The sequence below is a fragment of the Chlorocebus sabaeus genome, chromosome 13 (genome assembly GCF_047675955.1).
Source record: "Chlorocebus sabaeus isolate Y175 chromosome 13, mChlSab1.0.hap1, whole genome shotgun sequence".
Taxonomy (NCBI): Eukaryota; Metazoa; Chordata; class Mammalia; order Primates; family Cercopithecidae; genus Chlorocebus; species Chlorocebus sabaeus.
Window position 1 is genome coordinate 67229191 of NC_132916.1, and position 23785 is coordinate 67252975.

At 36.6% G+C, this 23785-nt stretch overlaps 1 long non-coding RNA gene across 1 annotated transcript in view; it reads right to left on the minus strand.

Moving 5' to 3' along the window:
- LOC140713255 (uncharacterized) overlaps nt 1-23785 on the minus strand; it is a 105145-nt gene that overhangs the window by 49095 nt on the left and 32265 nt on the right. The window lies entirely within an intron of this gene.

Here is a 23785-nt window from a genome sequence, read left to right on the forward strand (position 1 = left end):
GTTCTCATGAGATCTGATGGTTTTATAAGGGACTGCCACCTTCACTTGGCACTCATTCTCTCTCCTGCCATTATGTGAACAGGTGCCTTCTGCCATGATTGTAAGTTTCCTGAGGCCTCCCCACCCATGCAGAACTGTGAGTCAATTAAACCTCTTTTCTTTACAAATTACCTAGTCTTGGGTATTTCTTCATAGTAGGGTAAGAATGGACTAATGCACTCTTCTTTGCCTTTTTTATCTTTTCTGTTACTCAGGGCAACCATCTTGCCCAGAGGCCACATGTTGAAAAATGTCCTTGAGAGCTTGACCTTGTAATCACATGGTAGTACTTTCTCTTGGTCTCTGCCATGCAGGGAATAGGAATTTGGGGGTTCATGAGCTAGCCCTAAAAGTTATCTTGAGCAGTTAAAAGCCTTTGCAAGCTCAAAATTGGCTTCTCTAGACTCCTTCTGGGAAGTACAGTGGAAATCACCCAATGTTGTAGCTCAGTAGCTAAGGCTTCACCATTTTACAATAGTGGCCTGGGTTCAATTCCCAGATTTTGGAATGAGTCTTTTCTGATTTGCTATCTATGTGACTTTTGCCACTTTTAAACTCTTTTCCCCTCCATGAACCATCTTGATTTTTCCTTTCTCTATGTACATGGGAGGTTTCTTTTAGTAAAGTTGAAAAACCAGAAATATTGGACACTTGGCCTGGCTAAAGTTGGCTAATAAGAAATAAGAAGTTTGAAAACTTTTTTTTTTTTTTTTTGAGACAGAGTCTCACTCTGTTGCCCAGGCTGGAGTGCAATAATGTGATCTCTGCTCACTGCAAGCTCCACCTCCCAGGTTCATGCCATTCTCCTGCCTCAGCCTCCCGAGTAGCTGGGACTACAGGCACCTGCCACCATGCCCGGCTAATTTTTTGTATTTTTTTAGTAGAAGCAGGGTTTCACCATGATAGCCAGAAAGGTCTAGATCTCCTGACTTCATAATCCACCCGCCTCGGCCTCCCAAAGTGCTGGAATTACAGGCGTAAGCCCCCATGCCCGGCCTAAAATATATATATTTTTAAATCAAACTGTTAAAAGTCAGTTTGATTAGAAGTAGATATTCAAGCTTTCACAGTCTGGAACTCCTTGGGAATAACAGGAGGTGTCACAGACCCCATTTTGGGAAAAACCTGTGTTTTCCTCATGAAACCCCAGGAATTGAAAGTGAATAGATCCCTCTGAAAATCTAAGGCCTTGTTCTGTTTTGCATTGTGTCATCTGACATTTTTGACTTTGGAGGGTATCAGAAATTACTTTGCATTATAAGAGAGCTTTAGTATGTAACAAGTAGGTTGAAAATATACTTTTGGGGATGTCTAATAGCAGTTATGGGGGGATACTCGGGTTGTTGCACATTTGCATAAGAGAAGCATGCTCTTGGTCACCTAGGAAGTATGTAGATGTTCCCAGACTCCACAGAGAGATAAGACTCCCATGGGAGATGGGCTAATTCCCTCTTTTTGGGATCCAGGATCTGGTATAAAAATGGGACTCTTAATGTTGGGGGTCTGTTTTTGCCTTCTAGCTTGTACTGCTTATTAAGCTATACAAACTGCATGCTTTCCTGGTCCTGTTCTTCCAAGGGCTCCACCTTGAAACCAGTAATTCAATTAGAAAACTGGCAAATGAAAAACCTTACAACTACTGGGCATCTTCTTCTGTCTGTATATTTATATGTGTTGTGTGTAGTGATATAAAAGAGCTTTGATTAATGGCTTAAAAATAATAAATGCTGAAATCAAATATTTTGTCAGAAAAGTAAAAAGTGGAATGCCTCTTAGATCACATGACTTAAGTAATCTTTGGAAAATAAAAACGGTTTTACAAGCAAGGTATGTAAGGAAAGTAAAATGTGTTTCTGGTAAAAGATTATAAGAAGGCATGGACATAAGGATTTTTTTTTTTTTTTTTTTGCCTAGGTTCAAAAGTTGAAGGATTGTTTTAAATTGGATAAGATAAGGCTAAAAGTTTAATCAAGTTGTGGAAGGCTTGTAAAAAGTTAATCTTGTAAAAGAAATTCTGAATGTGAACATATTGGCTAAACTTAAAGGTATTATTTGATTTTTCCATAAATTGAACTTTGGAATATAAGCACATCAGGTGTTTCTCAGAGCACTGATCTGCTCTTTCACAAGAAATTATAAAGGGTTATAAGAGGTTTATAATCCACTGTTAGGGAGGTGACAAAAAAAGGTTTATAAGAATCTTATCTTATGGTCCAACAGATTAAGATTGAATAAATTTGTCTATAAGGTTTTATTAAGAATTGGTTTAACATTAACAGTACACTAATGCAATGGTAAAATTTGGCTTATCTCATATGAAAGTCCTACAGGAAGCATTGTAAAATACAAAGTTGGCTTTCTTCGGGCTGTATTTGTATAAATATGTTATTGTTATGTGTTCCAAAATTATGGGACACTCCTACAATTCTCATAGGACTTAATGTTTGTTATCAATAATTATAATTGTTACATAAAATCATTGTATGCCACAAAGGTAACCAAAATTTCCTTATCAATTATGGCTTTAATAGTGGTTGTCCTAACTAAGACTTTTTGTCAACCTGGACAATTGTTATCTTGTTTTGGTCCTCTTTAGAAAGTGGGTTATAGTCAGCTATAGGACTTTTTGCTGTTAAATGCAGGTTTCCAATGACTTTGGAAACTGCAACATTAAAATAGAGGGAAAAACTTTCAGGACTCTCAGGGAGAGCTGAAATGTTCATGAATATCAAGCAGAACAGGAGTTAACTGCATGGACTGAACTAATGGAAGACTAAAGTAATTTTTTCTGACTTTTTGCTTAAAATGTTGCTGATCCTTTGTTCTGTTCTTCAAAGTCAAGGAAACTTTTCTCTTGAGTTATTGACAGCATTTAACAATTGAGTAAAGTATAGTCCTATGAACAAAAGTTGGAGCATATTTATTTCTCTCTACCTGATTTCTCCAGAATTTGGAACTATTAAGATTTGTGAATATTTTAACTTAGAGCAATATAGTTATCTGCATAAGTGCAATAAGAATCTGTTTTCTTTTGCAACAGGACACAATTGGAGAAACTGTTTATTTTACCAAGGCTTTGACTGAAATGGCTTGCTTTCCTTTAAGGAATCAAACTTGACTTTTAGAGCCAATAAAATTTCCTTGAGAAAAACTGGCCTTATACTTTGTCTACACAGTCCCTGTACAGGGTTTGTGACCTGTGGTAAGGAAAGAATGTCATTTTCTAACAGGCTCTGGAGCCCCAAGTTTTCCTGGGACCTCAATAGGAGGGGAATTTACTCAGCTTATAGGTATTTGACAGTATAAACCCATGTGTGGGCTCAGCTTTTAAAAAGTCCTATCTGATATTCCTTCTCTGGAACAAAGTTCAATCAAAACCAATTTAAAGATCCGGCCACTGCACTCCGGCCTGGGCTACAGAGCGAGACTCCGTCTCAAAAAAAAAAAAAAAAAAAAAAAACCAATTTAAAAAGAGCTTAGGTGACAAATATTCTTGCTGCATTTTATACAAATAATCAGACCAAGTATAATAAAGCAAATCAGTCTTACCATGATTTGTCTTTAGTAAAAATGGGAGATGGGAAACAGAAAAAAATTATGTTTTAAGAACTATGGCACACCTGTTATTAAATTCTAGTCTCCTCAGTTGTTCTTGAGCTTATTCTCCTGACATTTAGACTGACCTTGATTATTACTGTGAAACAATCAGTGATCTCTGACTGCAGCTCAGAAGAAACAAGAGGGATGGATAATGCAAAAATCTGGATTGATATTCTAATTACGGATGGGTATTAGAATCAGCTAGCAACCCCACATCAGCTTGATTCCAACTGCTCAGTTAATGGAAAGCCTTCCAATTTAGTTTACTTGGTATAATATTGCTTATTTTCCTTTATTGTTGTGAAATATATTGCTGTTGCACTCTATGTGTAAGAATGCAGTATAGCTTACTGAATGTTCTCTTAAATTGAACATATATTAATCTTCCAGATATCACTTTTCATTGGCACTCAAGAATTATGAATGGCCCTTGCCATATCAGTGATTTCTAACTGAGCTTCTCTCTACCCTGAATGCAAGATACCCATTAGTTAGGCAGGAATATCATTGCCCCTATTCAACCTGAAGATGTTACAGAAGAAGGATTATCCCTCTACAAGCATTAGGATGAAGGGTTCTCTTATAAAAGGGAAGGGAGAATGTTAGTGAGACCTACTATGCTGCATTCCCAGAAGGTTAAGGCATTCTTAGTCACAGGATAAGCTAGAAGGTCAACATGATATACAGGTCATATAGGTCTTGCTGATAAAATACTTTGTAGTAAAGAAGCTGGCTAAAACTCACCAAAACTAAGATGGCAACAAAAGTGACCTTTGGTCATCCTCATTGCTACACTCCCACCAGCACCGTGACAGTTTACAAATGCCATGGCAACCTCAGGAAGTTACCCTATATGGCCTGAAAAGGGGAGGCATGAATCAATCACCCCTTGTTTAGCATATGATAAATAAATAACCATAAAATGGGCAACCAGCAGCCCTAGGGGCTGCTCTGCCTGTGGAGTAGCCATTATTTATTCCTTTACTTTGCTAATAAACTTGCTTTCACTTTACTCCATGGACTTGCTTCAAATTCTTTCTTGTGTGAGATCCAAGAACTGTCTCTTGGGGCCTGGATCAGGACCCCTTTCTGGCAAGATAATCAATATCAAAACTAAAGCATTCAGAATATTCATGTGCCAAAAAATACAGCGTCAAAATACAGAAGGTAAAAATTTTAGGCAATTAGGAAATAATTAACAAAACCATAACACAAGTTTCTGCCACTGTCATACCAAAGAAATAATAATCATCTATTGACTTCTGTACTTCAGAATAGTTTCCCAACCTACCAGCACTCTTGTGTCCTTAGATTTCTTAAGCCTTGCATGATTCATGGAGCTTGGGTTGCTGGAATATTCAAGTTGGCCACCTCCAGCCTTGAGCAGCTTTTTCTGGGACTCTTCAGCAAATAGCGAGAAGAGAGGAGTCTGACAGCCTGACCCACAGTCCACGAAACCAATAAATGCAACAGTCTCTATTATACCAATAAATGTCTCTGGTGTAATACAATGAGCATGGTCAAAGAATGTCCTGCTGCTTGGGAGTCTGATTCAACAGCCAGCTGAAGAGCAATCTGCTGCTGCCTATCATACACAAATGCTCATGCAGCTACTAAGGTGTTCATGTAGTGATGCCCAAGCACTAAGTTGTGCAGCTCAAATGGTGGTTGAATGGTAGGGTAGATGAGCAAGAATCTGCCCAGGAAGCAGTCCTAAATTTCTGCTATCATGTATTTTGGATACATCCATGTTTTTGTGGTTGATGTGCCTTCCAAGCCAGCAGCCAACAGCCTGTCTGTTCTAATGATGTACATATAATCCACAAATTAGAGCTTTATAGTTATTTTAAAATATTGATATAAAAACTTTAATTACATGTAAACCCATTTGCTTTATGACAATTTATTTCAGAATGTATTTGGGAAATAAAATAAAGAACTGGTAATATCATTGAATATGATTTTAACTGTTGTAAAATTTTGAGTGGTAATTTGCAAATTTTTAAATTTGTTTTATCTGCTTGTAGAAACAAAGGTTAGTACAGCATGGGGAAAACCATCCCCATGATCCAATTAGTTCCATCTGGTTTCTCCCTTGACATGAGGGGATTATGGGGATTCTAATTCAAGATGAGATTTGGGGGGAACACAAAGCCTAACCATATCACCACCATTAGGCTTTCTTCCCTAAGGTCTAAAGAGAAACTAGCCTTTTCAAAGACTCCACATTGATAATGTTGACTATTAGCTTATGTTCCCAGGTAGAGAACAAAGACACGATGAGATTAATTATTTCCTCACCCCTCCCTGAGATGTATGCTTCCTCTATTCCCATTTTCTTCACGTGTTCACCTTATCTTATGTATAATGTAAATTTACTGGGCACTAGCTAAAGTCTTACAAGTATATAACCATTCTTCTCACTATGTCCCACCACCCACCCCCACCTTCTTAAGGAAAATATATAAAATATATATGGTTTGGCTATGTCTCCACCCAAATCTCAACTTGAATTGTATCTCCCAGAATTCCCACGTGTTGTGGGAAGGAACCAAGAGGAGGTAATTGAATCATAGGGTCAGGTTTTCCCCATGCTATCCTTGCAATAGTCAGTAAGTCTGATGAGATACGATGGGTTTATCAGGGGTTTCCACTTTTACTTCTTCCTTATTTTCTCTTGCCACCACCATGTAAGAAGTGCCTTTCACTTCCCAACATGATTCTGAGGCCTTCCCAGACATATGGAACCGTAAGTCCAATTAAACTTCTTTTGCTTAGCAGTCTCGGGTATGTCTTTATTAGCAGCATGAAAACAGACTTATACAAATACTAAACCTACTGAGAACTCCATTGGAACAAATGGCCACAGATCCATCTGTGACTAGTGTTTTTCCAGGTGCATCCTCAAGCAGGCTCAATAAACCTTGATTGATTGGGATATCTGCTGCAATCACTCATTTTTGTTGTCAAGGGCCATAAAAAAGGAATTTACAGGAAATGATAGGAATGAAATGAAAAATATAAAGAATAGAATGGAAGTTCTAGAACTAGAAAATATCTCAAATAAAAATCTCTAATGACTTAACAGCACATTAGAGACGGTAGAAGAAAGACTAAGTGAACTTGAAGACAGAGCAATACAAATTATCCAACCTCAAGAAGAGAGTACAGGATTAACAACAACAAAATATGTATAGTGCCTCTGGAACCTGTAGGGAAATATAAAAACTCTAACATATGTTTAATTAGAGTTCCAGAAGAGGTAAGAAAAGGAGAGAGTGAGGAAACAGTTGAAGAAACATTTACTGAAAAGTTTAAAATTTAGTCAAAAACACTGACATAGAGATCAAAGAAGCCCAGTGGAACCTCATACAATATAACTTACAGATAAAGATGCGTGCACACACACACACACACGCACACACAGCCCTACCTCAGTGTATCATAGTCAAACTGGATATGATAAAGGATTTAAAAAAATATTGAAGGAAGTGAGAAAAAAATGACACAGTGCACAACAGGAAGTGACAGAAGAATGACGGTTGTATTAGTCTCTTCTCACACTGCTAATAAAGACATACCCAAGACTGGGTAATTTATAAAGAAAAAGAGGTTTAATGGACTCACAGTTCCACGTGGCTGGGGAGTCCTCAAAATCAGGGCTGAAGGCAAAGGAAAAGCAGTCACGTCTTACATGGTGGCAGGCAAGAGAGCTTGTGCAGGGAAACTACCATTTATACAACCATCAGATCTTGTGAGACTTATTCACTACCACGAGAACAGTATGGGGGAAACTGTCCCCATGATTTAATTATCTCCACCTGACCCTGCTCTTGACACACAAGGATTATTACAATTCAAGGTGAGATTTGGGTGGGGATACAGCCAAACACGTCAACAGTTTATGTCTATCTCATTAGCCACATAGAGGTCAGAAAACAATTTAATGGTTTCTTCAAAATGCTTAAAGAAAAAAAAATCGGTCAACACAGAACTCTATACTCAAGAAAATATTCATCAAAAATGAATGCAAAGTAAAGACTTTTACATATAATGCAAAAGTAGATTTCATTGCCAGCAGGCCTTAATTTTAAGAAATGCCAAAAGGAAGTTATTTAGCTGAAGGGAAATGACATCAGAGGAATACTTGCCTCTAAATGAAGGAATGAAAAGTCCTGGAAATGGTAAAAATGTGGGCAAACTTGGGAGGCTGAAGCAGGCATATCATGAGGTCAAGAGATCAAGACAATTCTGGCCATCATGGTGAAACCTTGTCTCTACTAAAAATACAAAAATTAGCTGGGCATGATGGCACACGCCTGTAGTCCCAGACGTTGAAGCAGGAGAATTGCTTGAATCCAGGAGGCAGAGTTTGCAGCAAGCTGAGATTTCATGTCACTGCACTCCAGCCTGGCAACAGAGCAAGGCTCCATCTCAAAAAATTAAAATAAAAAATTTAAAAAATGTGTAAACAGAAAAAGCTATAATTTTTTTCTTCTATTGTTTTCCTGAAAATGTATATGACTATTTACAGAATAAATTATAGTACCATATTGCAAGGCATACAATGTGTATAGATATAATGTATATGAAAACTTGTACATATAATGGGAGTAAAATATATTACACTTTTGCAAGGCTTTTACATCTCATATCTCATATGGAATAGGACAATATTAATGCTAAGTATATGTAATAAGTTAAGAATGCATTTCACAATCCTTACAATATTTTATATTGCAATTAAATAAATAGTGCAAAGAAATACACTAAAAACCAGTAGAGAAACTAAAAATGAATCTCACAAAATACAGCTATTCAAAAAACGCAAGAAAAAGGTAAGATTTTAAAAACAATGGCACAATTAGAAAAAATAGCAGACATAAATCCAGCTATGTAAGTAATTATATTAAATAAAATTGAAACACTCCAATTGAAAGACAGATATTGTTAAGTGGATTTAAATTGGAAAAGGACCCAATTCTTTGGCATATATGAGGAGTAATTTAAATGTAGGGCACAGAGAAGTTGAAAATAAAAGAATAGAAAAAGATATACCACAAAAACAGTCAGATAAGAAAGCTAGAGTGGCTATAATAAGATCAGACAAAGTAAGCTTTAAGATAAGAAATATTATCAGCAATAAGGAAATGTCCGGAGCTGCGTGGCCCGGCCATAGCGATCATAACTGACGACTGACGCCTCAGCTCTATACATTTCCACTTTATGCCTCCTCCCTAGATTTACTTTCTTCCTTATTCTGCTGTCTCATAGGCCAATGCAAAATGGCGCTCTTCCCGGTTCTTCATCACCCATTTTCCCGTGCCCGGGAAAATGATCAACTTACAGCGCAGGCACCATCCCGCGCCCAGGAAAATTACCAACCGACGGGGCAGGTGCAACATGACGTCAGACCGAAGAAACCAATACCTACCTGGCCACGCCCACCGCAGGGCCACCATCATCGCCCTGGCCCAACCTCTACCCCTGCCGGTCTATATAAGGCATTACACTGCCACCAATAAACGAGACTTGATCAGGATACTGTCTTGTCTCCGTGTCTCTTGTCCCCCCGAGTTCCCACTCCCTCTTCTAGGGCCTACATTGACGATCCCGCGGGACGGAACAAGGAAAAATATTTTAAAATGATAAAACAGTTAGAAAAAAACAACAATCATGGATGAGTAGGTGTCCAATAACAAACCTTCAAAATACATGAAGAAAAAACTGACAAAATTGTAGAGTAATAGCCAAATCCACTATCATAGATTTTAGCAATTGTTTCAGCAACTACTAGAACTTAACAAGAAATAAGCAAGAATAAGGAAAATTTAAACATGATTTATTGTCATGACCTAATTGACACTTATATAACAAATAATCCAACAACTATAGAACACATCGTTCTTCATTCAATATTCCTAGCTATCAGCCTCAAAAGATGAAAAAATATGATCAAATTAAATCCAAGACGAGTAAAAATATGATATAAAAAATGGGAGAAATCAATGAAGTAGAAAACCAAAACAATTTTTGAAAATTTAAGAAAGTCAAAAGTGGGTTCTCACTATTTCTATTCAATATTGTACTGGAAGTACTAGACGGTTGAACACTGCAAGAAAAAAAAATAAATGCCTAAAGATTAGAATGGAAGAGGTAGGTCACTCTTTAATAAAACATTTAAGTTTTATTTTAGATATATACAAGCAGGTTTGTTGTATGGATATGTTGCATCCAGGTAATCAGCATAGTACCCAACAGATAGTTTTTTAACCCTGCTTTCCTCTTTACCTCCCCATCTAATAGTCCACTGTCCACAGTATCTGTTGTTCCCATGTTTATGTCCACGTGTGCTCAATGTTTAGCTTCCACTTATAAGTGAGATCATGAGATATTTAGTTTTCTGATTTTGCATTAATTTGCTTAGGATAATGGCCTCCAGCTGGATCCACGTTGCTACAAAGGACATGACTTCAATCTTTTTATGGGTGCATAGTATTTAATGGTATATATGTACCGCATTTTCTTTATCCAATCTGCAATTGATGGGCACCTAGGTTCATTCCATGTCTTTACTATTATGAATAGTATGACTATGAATGTATGAGTGCATGTGTGTTTTTGATATAATGATATACTCAGTTATGGCATTGCTGGTTTGAATGGTAGCACTGTTTTAAGTTTTTGTGAAAATTCCAAGCTGCTTTCCACAGTTACTGAACTAATTTATATTCCTATCAACGGTGTGTAAGCATTCCCTTTCCTCCACAGTCTCATTAGCATCTTTTATTTTTTGACTTTTTAACAATAGTCATTCTGACTGCTGTGAGACAGCATCTCACTGTGGTGTTAATTTGCATTTCTCTGATAATCAGTGATTATGAGCTATTTTTTCATGTTTTTTGGCCATTTGTCCTCTTTTGAGAAGTGTCTGTACACATCCTTTTCCCATTTTTTTGTAGGGGCTATTGGTTTTTTGCCTGTTGACTTGTTTATATTCCTTACAGATTCTGAATATTAGACCTTTATCAGATGCATAGTTTGTGAATATATTCTCCCATTCTGTAAGTTGTTTATTTACTCTATTGATAGTTTATTTCACTGTGCAGAAATAGCTAGTGAAATTAGGTCCCATTTGTCAATTTTTGTTTTTGTTGCAGTTGCTTTTGGGGACTGAGCCAAAAATTATTTGCCAGGGCCAGGGTCAAGAAGGGTATTTCCTAGATTTTCTTCTAGGATTTTTACAGTTTGAGGCCTACATTTAAATATTTAATCCATCATCAGCTAATTTTTCTATATGGTAATAGGTAAAGGTCCAGTTTCATTCTTCTGAATATGGCTAGTCAGTTATCCCAACTCATTTATTGAATAGGAAGTCGTTTCTCCATTGCTTTTAATTGACTTTGTCAAAGATTAGATGGTTGTAAGAGGGCAGCTTTATTTCTGAGTTTTCTATTCTTTTCCATTGATCTGTCTTTTGTGCCAGTACCATGCTGGTTACTATAGTCTTATAGTTTGAAACTGAGTACTGTATTGCCTCCAGCTTTGTTCTTTTTGCTTAGGATTGCTTTAGCTATTGTGGCTCCTTTTTGGTTCCATGTGATTTTAAAAATAGATTTTTCTTTTTCTAATTCTGTGAAGAACAACATTGGTAGTTTATAGAAATAATATTGAATCTGCAAATTGCTTTGGCCAGTATGGCCATTTTAATAATATTGATTCTTACAATCCTTATTGCATGGAGTGTTGTGTAGTTCTCCTTGTAGAGATCTTTCACCTGTTCAGTTAGCTGTATTCCTATGTAGTAGATTACTTTTTATTTACAGAAAACTTGATTATGTACATAGAAAATAGTAAGAAATTCACAATGTAAATATGAAAGTAAGTAAGAGATTTTATCAAGGTCACAGAATGTAGTCAATAGAGAAAAATATTTGTCCTTTTATACACTAGGAGTGAACAATGGAAAAGATAACATCTTCTTAAAAATGGCTTTAAAATAACATCAAAATCATAAAATACTTAGGAATACATTCAACAAGACATGTAAAATGGCTACCCTGAAAACTATGAAACATTGATAAAAAAATAAAAAGACCTAACTAAAGAAAGAGCTATACTATGTTCAATAGACTGCCAGATTTAAACTTTTGAAGGTGTCAGTTCTCCACAAATTTTTCTATAGAGTCTAAGCAATCACAGCCACAATCTCAGAAGGCTTTAGAAAAAGAATTTGAGAAGGTGATTTGGAAATTTATATAGAAATGAAAAAGACCTAAGAGTGCCAAAATAATCTTGGAAAAGAGCAAAATTAAAAGACTTACTTTACTTGAATTTAAAATGTACTATCATCATCAACACAGTAAGATATCATCAGGATATATGAGTCAGAATAGACTTACAGTTCGACAGAAGAAAATATAGAGCCCAGAAATAGACTCATATTTGTTCAGTCAATTGGTTTGGACAGCATTTTTAACAAATGGTGCTGAAACAAGTAAATACCCACATGGAAATAAACAAACAAATCCTTGATTCCCTGCCACATACACACACACAAATCAAGCTGGATCACAGATCAAATCATAAAGGCTAATACCACAAAGCTACTAGAAAACAAAACAAAACAAAACAAAACAAACAAAAAAACAACCCAGGAGGGCCAGACCCAGAGGCTCATACCTGTAATCCCAGCACTTTGGGAGGCCAAGGTGGGCGGATCACCTGAGGTCAGGAATTCAAGACCAGCCTGGTTAACATTGCAAAACCCCATCTCTACTAAAAATACAAAAATTAGCTGGGTGTGGTGGCACACACATGTAATCCCAGCTACTCAGGAGGCTGAGGCAGAAGAGTCACTTGAACCCAGGAGGCAGAGGTTGCAGTGAGCTGAGATTGTGCCACTGCTCTCCAGCCTGGGTGACAGAAGGAGACTCCATCTCAAACAAAACAAAACCCAGGAGAATATCTTAATGAACTGGGTGTAACTAAAGATTTCTTAGAACATGAAAATAGTAACAATAAAAGCAGAAGATTAGTAAGTAAGATTTCATGAACCTCAAGACTGTTTTCATTGAAGAACAATGTTAGGAATATGAAGAGGCAAGCCACAGACTTCCAGAAAATATTCTCAATGCATATGTCTTGTGTAGAAAATATAGAGAGAACTTCTACAAACAACTCAATGAATTATTGGAAAAGATTAGAATGAACTTGTCAAAAATGAGGCTATTTGAATGGCCAATAGCATTGGAAAGATTTCTCTACATCACTAGTCATCACTGAAATGCAAATTAAAATCACAATAAAACACCACTTTGCATGTATTAGAATGGATAAAACTAATAGGACAAACACAACCAAAGTTGTTGAAAAGACAGAGCAACTAGAATTATCATACATAGCTGATGGGTGTGAAAATGATACAACCACCACGACCTTTGAAAATGGTTTGACTGTTTTTCGTAATATTATACATACACCTAGCCTATAATACAGCAGTTATGCTAAAAGATATTTACCCAACATAAACAAATGTGTATGTATATGTGTATGTGTGTTGTAAAGACTTGAACACAATGTTCCTAGAAATGTTTTTCATAATAACCTCACATTGGAAACTGAAAATAATATAAAGATTCATTGATAAGGGAATGGATTACAAAATTATGGTACATTCATGAAATGGAATTTTAAAAAGGATGAATTATCCTTAATTTTAAAAAAGGATGAACTATCATTATAACAGCATAGATGAAATTCACTGACATTGAGCTGTAAAAGAATACATTCTCTATGATTTCATCTATATGATGTTCTAGTATAGGAAAACCTATTCCATCACAGAAAAAATTAAAAAGCAGTTGTCATTTGGTGGTGGAGTATTAACTGGTAAGCAGACAGGAAACTTTCTCAGGGGATGGATGTGCTGTTTATCGTCACAGCGGTTCAGATCCCAAGGCTGCATGTGCTTATCAAAATTCATTGAATTATACACTTAAGATATGTGCATTTTACAATATGCAAATTTTACGCCACACCAAAAGAAACAGAACATAAATAATATTGAACTCTATTGAATATGCTTGGGTAGTTTTTTCGCAGAATTTGAAGCTAGGAATTCTAATTTACACTCTATGTATTCTATTACTGAGCAAACAAGTAAATCTACTACGGATAATGGAGACAATTTTCTCAACTGTTGGATAAGGGCATTGTAAATATGGAAAGCATTAAAATGATAATGTAATGTGTGGTGTTGGATTAGAATTGGAAATGTCAATATTGACTCATTACAGATAAGATGGATAGTTAGATAGATAGACAGATAGATAGACAGACAGGTGAGAAGAAAAAGCTCTTCTTTATAGTGGAAAGCCAACCAATAAATCCATAAGGAGCCACAGAGTTAGAAAAACTTGAATGCATGATAAAACTAAGTGGTTAAAGTTCATTGAAGAACAGGACATTTACACAATTGGAAAGTATCTCCTCAAAATTGCTCCAGAGAGTAGAGATCTATTGGATACTTCCTCAACTTGGTGATTAAAGTTAATATCCCCAGTACTGTGACAAGTCAACATTATATTTTTTTTTATGATGCACTGAGAAGAGCTCAACATCACTTATTTGGTATTCTTGCCAAAAACGCATTACCTAAATGTAATAATGAAGAAACATCATATAAACCCAGATTGATAGACATTCTACAAAATAGTTGCCCCGCAATCTTAAAAATTGACAAGGTCAAGAAAGAAAAGGTAAGACTGAAGACCTGTTTTCCCAATCTTTTATAGACTAAAACACATGACAACTAAATGTAATTCATGATCCGTATTGGATTTTGAATCAAGATTTAAAAAATAGTTATAAAACAGCATTGTGACAAAAGGGAAAATGGAATATACATTGTGGATTAAGTAAGAATATTGTATAAATGTCAAATATCCTGATTTTGATCATTGTAAAAGAATGCATAAATATTTTGGAGTGCAGGGGCACAATATCTCCAAATTGTTCCTAAACAGTTCAGAAAAAAAAAATTATGTATATGTATACATACACATGTTCATAATGAAATGAGGCAAAATGCCATAACTGTTAAGTCTGGTGTAAATGATATACAGGAGATCTTTGTATAATCCTTGAAGTTTTATCTAAGTTTAAAATTATCTCAAAATAAAAAAACTATTGTAAAAATACTAAAAGACTTGAAGTTAAGAAAAGAAAAATATATTAAGTACAAAAGCAGAAATGATGAAATTGAATTTGTACATTTTTATTTTTTGAGACAGAGTCTTGCTCTGTTGCCCAGGCTGGAGTGCAGTGGTGCAATCTTGACTCACTGCAACCTCCGCCTCCCAGTCTCAAGTGATTCTCGTGCCTCATCCTCCCGAGTGGCTGAGATTACAGGCATGCACCACCACACCCAGTTAATTTTTGTATTTTTTAGTAGAAATGGGGTTTCTCCGTGTTGCCCAGGCTGACTTTGAACTCCTGGCCTCAAGTGATCCACCTGCCTCGGCCTCCCAATCCTCCCTGGGATTACAGGCACAAGCCACTGCACCCAGATTGAATTTGTACAATTAATAGACAATTTTATAGTTGTCTCTGACAACTGAAACAACAGTATATACATTTTCCAGAAATATTTTGAAAAGAATAACATCAATATTATAAGTGAGAAAACAAGCATAAGAATTGATGTAGTAAATAAGAACTTGAATTTTTATACTAGAAGCAGGGAGGAAGAGGGAAAAGCCTTCTGGAAAGATGAAACAGTGCTAAGACCTTGTGCTGGGAGGGGGGATGAAGCTCTAGGGGAAAATCCATTTCCTTGCTTTTTCCAGTTCCTAGAGGCTGCTGGTTTTCTGTGGCTCATGGTCCCTCTCCTTCATCTTCAAAGTCGACAATGGTGGGCTGAATCCTTATCAAACTGCATCAATCTGATCTGCTCTTTGCATAATTTTCTGCACATCAAAGATCCTTGTGATTACATTCAGCCTTCCTGGAGCAGTTAATCTACCTATTTTATAGTCTTCTAATTAGACACCTTAATTCCATCTGCAACTTTCATTTCCCCTTTGCCATGTAACTTATTCACAGGTTCCAGAGATTAGTATGTGAGTGCCTTTTGAGAACCAATACACTGCCTACCACAGTGAATAGAAAGCCAGGGAGCTCAGAGTACAGACAGTATGGGAAATGTTGATAAAGACCACACTAGAGGGGTAAACACTGTGACTATATTACTACTAACACAAAGTCCTCGGTTATTACAGACAAGAAGATGTATAGATCCCCTCTCTCCCAAACCTACTTCCCATCCTGTTTCCCACTAAGTACCTGGAAGAATCTAAAGATTCTTCTAAATATTCTAAAAACCAAAAGGAAATTTCAAATCATCATCTGAATAGCTGGCTATGCAAAAGGGCACTTTTATGTAGGAATGTAGGTTGGAAATACCTAAAATGTGAGAACTTATTTTTCTCCTTAGAGAGATGGAGCAGAAAAGAGACAAAAGAAGAGAAGAGGGTGGCAAGAAGGGAATTAAAAATGTGGGAGATTTGCTACAGTATCTTTATGAATGAAGATGTCTAACAGTCTGTGTAATGTTTTTCTGCTCCTAAAATTTAAATCTCTAACTTTTGGCAAAGTTTGCTGTGTATAAGAAGGCTCTTAGCGAATAGATTTGTTGCAGAAATCAGGAACAGTGGCTGCATGCACCTCTGGGAGACACCATTGGAGAGATAAACAAACACTTTAAGGCACAAAGTCAACAAGGACAACTCAGTAGAGGCAAAAAGTCCAAATAGAGGTCACCGTGAGATGGCACTAACTCCCTCTCAGTAACACAGAAGTCTAGGGAGGGCATTCAAGGCAAACTTATTCAGATTTGGAGAGCTGAAAATCTCAAGTTGACATCTAGACCTTGAGTCTGCCCTCTTTCTCTAAAACTGCATGTTTTCAAGGATGCCTGTTTTCAGCAGCATTTCATACTCTCTCATCCCTTTTGCAGCCTCTTTGCCTTACCAAGATTCCTTTTCCATAATTTTAATCCAGAAAAACTTGATAGCTCTTAGAGTACATAGGTGTAGGAAAGAAATTGGAGTAAAAGAGAGAACATGTTTGCAACTACAAATCAGAGCTGACATGGAAAATAGAGCTTGGGTATCCTGAAATAATTTCACAGGACAATGTGTGCAGGACAGCATGAAAGTAACCGACATTGAGTTTGGCCAATTTAAGGACTTTCCAATTATTTTGAAAGCCATTGATTGAATTTTCTAGTCTGAAATAAATAGTCGTGTAGTGTTCAATTGCTCTGTTCAGGACAGAGACTTACAAAGCAATCAGTAGTTTAGTTTCTTGAACTGTTAGCCAAATTGAAATCACTTCAGTGTCTGACACCTCGTTTTTCATGAAGTTTGGAAATGAGATGTAGTGAGAAGAGACGAGTCTCCAAGTTAGAGAGAGTTCACAGCTCTGGAGGGAGTGAATAGAAGCCAACCACACCCACCCCAAAAAGGAAATGCTTTTCAACACCTATGTATTTTTTTAAGTTGTATTTTGTGTGTCATTTTAAACAAAAACAGCTTGACGCACTCTGTAGTGTCATGCACTAGAGCTGCTTTTCCTACATTTTATTTTCTGATTTCCCAGGATTTAATTTTTTCCCTTCCATTTCCAACTATATTTATCCTGAGTTAGAACAGTTGCTCCCCTCAAGGAAAGAGCCAGAAAGAAGGCTCTCCAGCATTTCGATGGTCTCCAGCAAAATGGCCAGAGGAATAGTCAAGACTTTCTACTTTGCTTCTAATTCAATAGGGACCTGTATCATGAGCACTCAAGTGCTTATTCCATAGCCTAGGAGTTGAAATATTTCATAAAATGCTATTGAAGATTCCCTTTTAAAGTTATATGGAAACATGGGTTAATTACCAAAAAGAAGGATTATGAACTGAAGTGAGTATTCATATAATGAACTGGTACATCCATAAATGAGCCAGAGTTTTTAAAATGAGACGAGTGGTCAATTCTGTTGCCTGTAAAATCACTTTTGAAGACATTATTTATATGCAGCTTTTACTAACATCTCACTGTGATGTGTAAAATTCCTACTCCCATTGAGAACAATGGAATTTGATCTGGACCACATGACAAACAAATGATTCTCTATAAGATATTTGTTTATGCTAACAGGTCCTTGGCTGCTCCCATGTAAGAAATCAACATATTATGCACAGAAATAAATTTATTGCAGGTTCACAATTCTCATTTCAAGAGTTTCTTGTTTTTAATTCACAAGTTCCTCCAATCCTTACTAAATACTTGCAATATTTGTTTTGTAAAATAGAAACAAGATCAAGCAATACCGTTTACAATGGTCAATATGTCCTCCAGTGTTGAAATCAGGATTGAGAGTTTCTGTTTCTGTCTAACCTACGTTATTTCCTGATTCTTTGCTGTGTTTTATGAGTACATATTTGGAAACAACTTGGCGCTAATTCTCCCCTCCTCACACTCAATCTTTCTGTCTTCCTGCCCCAGAATTTTGATTTAAAGGGTGGCAACAGATGGTCCATAATGGTTGAGACTTGTAGGGTGACCAGTATTGTGAGGAAAAAAGCAACATTAGGATAAAATAAGAACGAGAACTGAATGAAACTGAATGAGAACTTCAGAGATGCTTATATAAATCACATAGGTGATTGCCAGTTGAGAGAGATAACTCTTTTTATAAAGGAATAGATGGAAATAAACACACTTAAGATCCACAATGTTCTCTTATTTAATTTTCAATAAATTATAACCTTGGCCAGGCACCGAGGCTCAGGTCTATAATCCCAATACTGTGGGAGACTGGGGCGAGAGGATTGCAACCAGTTCAAGACCAGCCTGGGAAACACAGGGAGCCTCCGTCTCTACAAAAACATTTAAAAATTGGCCGGGCATGGTGGCTCATGCCTGTAATCCCAGCACTTTGGGAGCCGAGGAGGGTGGATCACTTGAGTTCAGGAGTTTAAGACCAACCTGGCCAACATGGTGAAACCCTGTCTCTACTAAAAATACAAAAATTAGCTGGAAGTGGTAGCGCACGTCTACAATCCCAGCTACTCAGGAGGTTGAAACATGAGAATAGCTTGAATTCAGGAAGTGGAGGTTGCAGTGAGCCACGATTGCGCCACTGCACTCCAGCCTGGGCTACAAAGGGAGACTCCGTCTCAAAAAAAAAAAAAAAAAAAAAAAAAAATTAAAAATTATCAAGTGTGGTGGCCCATGCCTGTGGTCCCAGCTACTCAGCATACTGAGACAAGAGGATTGCTTGAGCCCAGGAGGCTGTACTCCAGCCTGGGTGTCAGAGTGAGACCTTGTCTCAAATATATATATGTGTGTGTGTGTGTGTGTGTGTGTGTGTGTGTGTGTATTCATGTTTATGGATAAGAAAACCAGGGCCAGAGAGATTGGGTTATCGTTTAAAGTGAAACAACAAAAATGAGTGACGGCATCCATGTTAAACCTGCAGCCATCTGGTTTCAGCATCTATCTTCTTTGATGAGAAACACGGAGAAGTGATATATTTATGGATTCACAGGGTCAACGGGAGGCAGAATTTAATATAGAGATTGAGAATGAAAAGAGAGAGTAGGAGGTTCAGTCAGAATTTCCAATGTTTCCAAAATAGAGAAAAGATACGGTTAAGAATCTGAGCACAGAAGCCAAGAGAAAAATGTCAAGTTGGGTTTCAGGAGGCCATGAGGATAACTGATAAGAACTTGTTTGTTTGAAATTTAAGGGTCATCCCACAACTGAGCTCTGGTTCTCAACGCTTTCTGCTTTGTAGATTTCTAACTCCTCACCTCTTACTCTTTTCTATAACTTCACCCACTCCATCTCTAGCGACTTCTTTACATCATACTTGAAATATATTCGTGTATCTTTTCACAACAAACATCTTCATCTTTGTCCTACAGCAGCTGTGGCTCTATTTCTCGTGTGCTTCTTTTCAAGCAAACTTCTTGAATTCATTGTTTTCATTTCCGCATATCCTATTCACTCAATCTGGTTTCCGGCTCTGCCATAATCCCATTACCAACAACGTGTCATTAAATCAAACACACATCTTCCTTTGGACTTCAACTTCACTTGACCGTTCAGCAGAATTTTGACGCTTTTATCATTCTTTGATTTCCCTGACATCACTCCCTCCTGGTTTTCTTCCTACCTCTGTTCACACCTCATTATCCTCTGTAGAGTTACCTTCCTCTACCTGAACTTCAGGCGCTGGTGATTCTGAGTTCTGCCATAGGCCCAATGTCTTTCCCACAATTCTTATCTACCAGGGTGCCCTTATCCATGCTTGTGTCTTTCATTATCTGTCATATGGAGTCATTTCCCTCAAAAATGCCTCAGTCTTATTTCCAACTATCCACTAAACATGTACTCTTATCTCATGGAAACACAAAACCTTGCATTTCTAAACCTGTTATTATATTATTCCCCAAATCCAATATTTCTAGAGATTTCTACATTAGCAAATCTTTCATTCAATTCTCCCTTGTGCAAGGCAAACTCTGTTTCCTACTTCACCCATTTCCCATTGCATCTATTCAAGTGTCAGATCAATTTTACCTTTTACAAATTATTCAATGTAAATTAGTTCAGCTACTTTGGAAAGTGGTTTGGAGATTTCTCAAAGAACTTAAAACAGAACTACCATTCAACCCAGCAATTCCATTACCGGGTATAAACCCAAAGGAAAAAAAGATACACGCACTTGTTGTTTATCACAGTGCTATTCATGATAGCAAAGACATGGAATCAACCTAGGTGATCAGTGGTTGATTGGATAAAGAAAATATGGTCCATATACACCATGGAATACTATGCAGCCATGAAAAAGATGAAATCATGTCCTTCACAGCAACATGGACACAGTTAGAGGCCATTACTGTAAGTGAATTAATGCAGAAACAGGAAACCATATATCACAATATATCACATGTTCTCAATTATAAGTGTGAGCTAAACATTGGATACTCATGGGCATAAATATGGCAACAATAGACACTGGAAAGGGAGAGGAAGAGAGAGGGGGCAAGGGTTGAAAAACTAACTCTTAGGTACTATGCTCACTATCTGGGTGATGAGATCATTCATAACCTGAACCCCAGCATCACGCAATATACCCAGGTAACAAACCTGCATATGTCCCTCCTGAATCTAAATCTAATATAAAAATAAAAGTTGAAATTATAAAAATAAATAAATAAATAGATATTATTCAAAGTACTCTACTCCCTTCATTCTCACTTTCACTCTTCTGACCACAACAACGTCATTTCTTGCCTTCACAATAGTAGCCAACCCTCACTGGCTGCTCTGCTTCCAGCCTGTGGTCTTTAACTAATTCTCCATACTGTTCTAGAGTTTCTCATGTCACTCTTCTTTTAAAAATACTTTAATGGCTTCATAGTGAGTTTTAGGTAAATTTCAAACTCTAAAATAGCTTACAAAACTCCGTGTGATCTGATTTCTCCCTCCCTCTTACCTCATTTGATCCACTCTCCTCCCAATCTATGGCTCTAGCAATGACAGAGTTTCCTGCAATGCTTTTACTCTCCACCACATCTTCTTTCTTTTCCTCTGGTTGCTGTTCATCCTGCATGCCTCAGCCCCAACATCATTCTTTTAGAGGGGTCTCCCTGGCCCTTAGGCTACATTTGGTTTTGCACTCCCATCTCACCTAGCATTTTCCATCAAACATTATGGTAATTGACCATTGTATTGTCTTCCCCACTGAACTGAGAGCTCCATGAACACAGGGTTTATGGAAACATGCTCACCCCCATATTTGCAAAGTTTTGTGTCTTACACATGTAAGTTCATTAATACTTGCTGAACAAGTGAGCCCAAGATAACCACATAAAAACCAGGGTGTCTAAGATAGCTGGTCATGAAGCGGTACCTTCAGTCCCTCTGCTTTGATCCTGTTGTTTATTCTCTGTTCCACCAATGTCAGGGACAGTGAGTGCATGGTATATAATCTGATTAGAAGTTCATGGAAAAAAAGCTGATTAATAATATAATTTTTTGAATGTTTATTTTAGGTTCAGGGATACATGTGAAAGTTTGGTAAGCAGGTAAACTCAGGTCACAGAGGTTTGTTGTACGGATTATTTCATCATCCAGGTATTAAACCCAGTACTCAATAGTTATCTTTTCTGTTCCTCTCCCTCCTTCCACCCTCCACCCTTATGTAGACCCCAATGTCTGTTATTATTTTCCTTGTGTTCATAAGTTCTCATCATTTAGATCCCATTCATAAGTGACAACATGAAACATTTGGTTTTCTGTTCCTGTGTGTGTTTGCTGAGGAGTTAGTTTCCTGAGGATGATGGCCTCCAGCTCCATCCATGTTCTTGCAAAAGACATGATCTCATTCTTTTTTATGACTGCATAGTATTCCATGGTGTATATGTACCACATTTTCTTTGTCCAATCTGTCATTGATGGGTATTTTGGTTGATTCCATGTCTTTGCTATCATGAACAGTGCTGCAATGAACATTCGCTTTATGCTACAGTGATTTCTATTCCTCTGAGTATGTACCCAGTAATGAGATTGCAGGGTCAAATGGTAGTTGTGCTTTTAGCTCTTTGAAGAATCACCATACTGCTTTCCACAATGGTTGAACTAATTTACTCTGTCACCAACAGTGTATAAGTGTTCCCTTTTCTCTGCAACCTCATCAGCATGTTATTATTTTTTTTTTTTTTACTTTTTAATTATAGACATTCTGACTAGCGTGAGATGGTATCTCACTGTGATTTTTATTTGCATTTTTCTAATGATTAGTGATATTGAGCTTTTTTCATATGCTTGTTGGCAGCATAATAACAGAATTTTTCAATCCTAAAATAAAAAGAAATCTAATCTAGACAGAAATGTCTGGAGGAAATTTGACCATTATGTCATAGACTTACTAAAAAATAAACACAAGCTAATAGTCTTTCATCTAATTCATAATATTATGAAATCCAAACATAGATTTAATGGAGATAACATAGGATAAAAATATAAATAGTTAGACAAACCTATAAATTTTGTTATTATCAAAATATTTACAGGAAAAAATCAAACATCATAAAATTTAGAGCAGTAAATTTTGATATCAGAAAATCATACTTCGTAGAAATAACAACTATAAAAGAGAAAACTCTAAATGAAAGAACTTATATCTGATAAAAAGTTAATTTGGGTTGCAGGAGTGATCAGGTAAAATCCATAGTAAAATTAATTGAACTCACTGAAAATAATTTTAGTAAGACAAAAATGGTAAAAGAAAAGAATTCAAAATTATTTGACTGCTTTTTAGAGAGAATTAAACAATAAACTGGCTTAGTGAATTTTTACCTGGAAAATAATATTTTGGCAACATTATATTACTAAATACATATATATGTGTGTATATATATATACACACACACACATATATATACACACATATGCACACATACCCCTATATATATTATATATTTGTAATACATAATTAATTGTGTCAACATCCTTGGAGAAAAGAGTAAAATTAGCTGGGTCAAAATAATAGAAATCAAAAGTTTCTGTGACCCACTTGTTGTCTTTTATGGCCAATCTCACTAGCTCACAGGAATGTCAAGTGAGAATCAGAGAATTGCTTGTTGAACACGAAGTCTAAAGGAAAATAATTAATTCAGATTAAAGTATTAATATTAGATAGTAATAGCCTAAAAGGGTGATGTGTTCCTTTTTGTAGCCAGGACTAGATAACCCAAATTCTTTGGTTTCATATTTCATGTTTTCAAAAGTACTTTTTTGTGTGTGCCAGATTTAGAATGCAAATTTCACCACTTTACTCCCAACATTAAACTTTTAACTACCAAGAGACTGGTATTCTCATTTACTCACAAATAGTGTCACATGCAATCCCTCCTTTGCAGTTTTGCTCCCTCTCTGCAATTCTCTCCTGTCCTTTTATCATGTCTAAATCCATGCTTTCTGCTTCACAATGTCTACCCTGATCAATATAGCCTTATATTATTTCACCATCCTGCTTTGAATTTTTTTTTTTTTTTTTTTTTTTTTTGAGACAAGGTCTCATTCTATC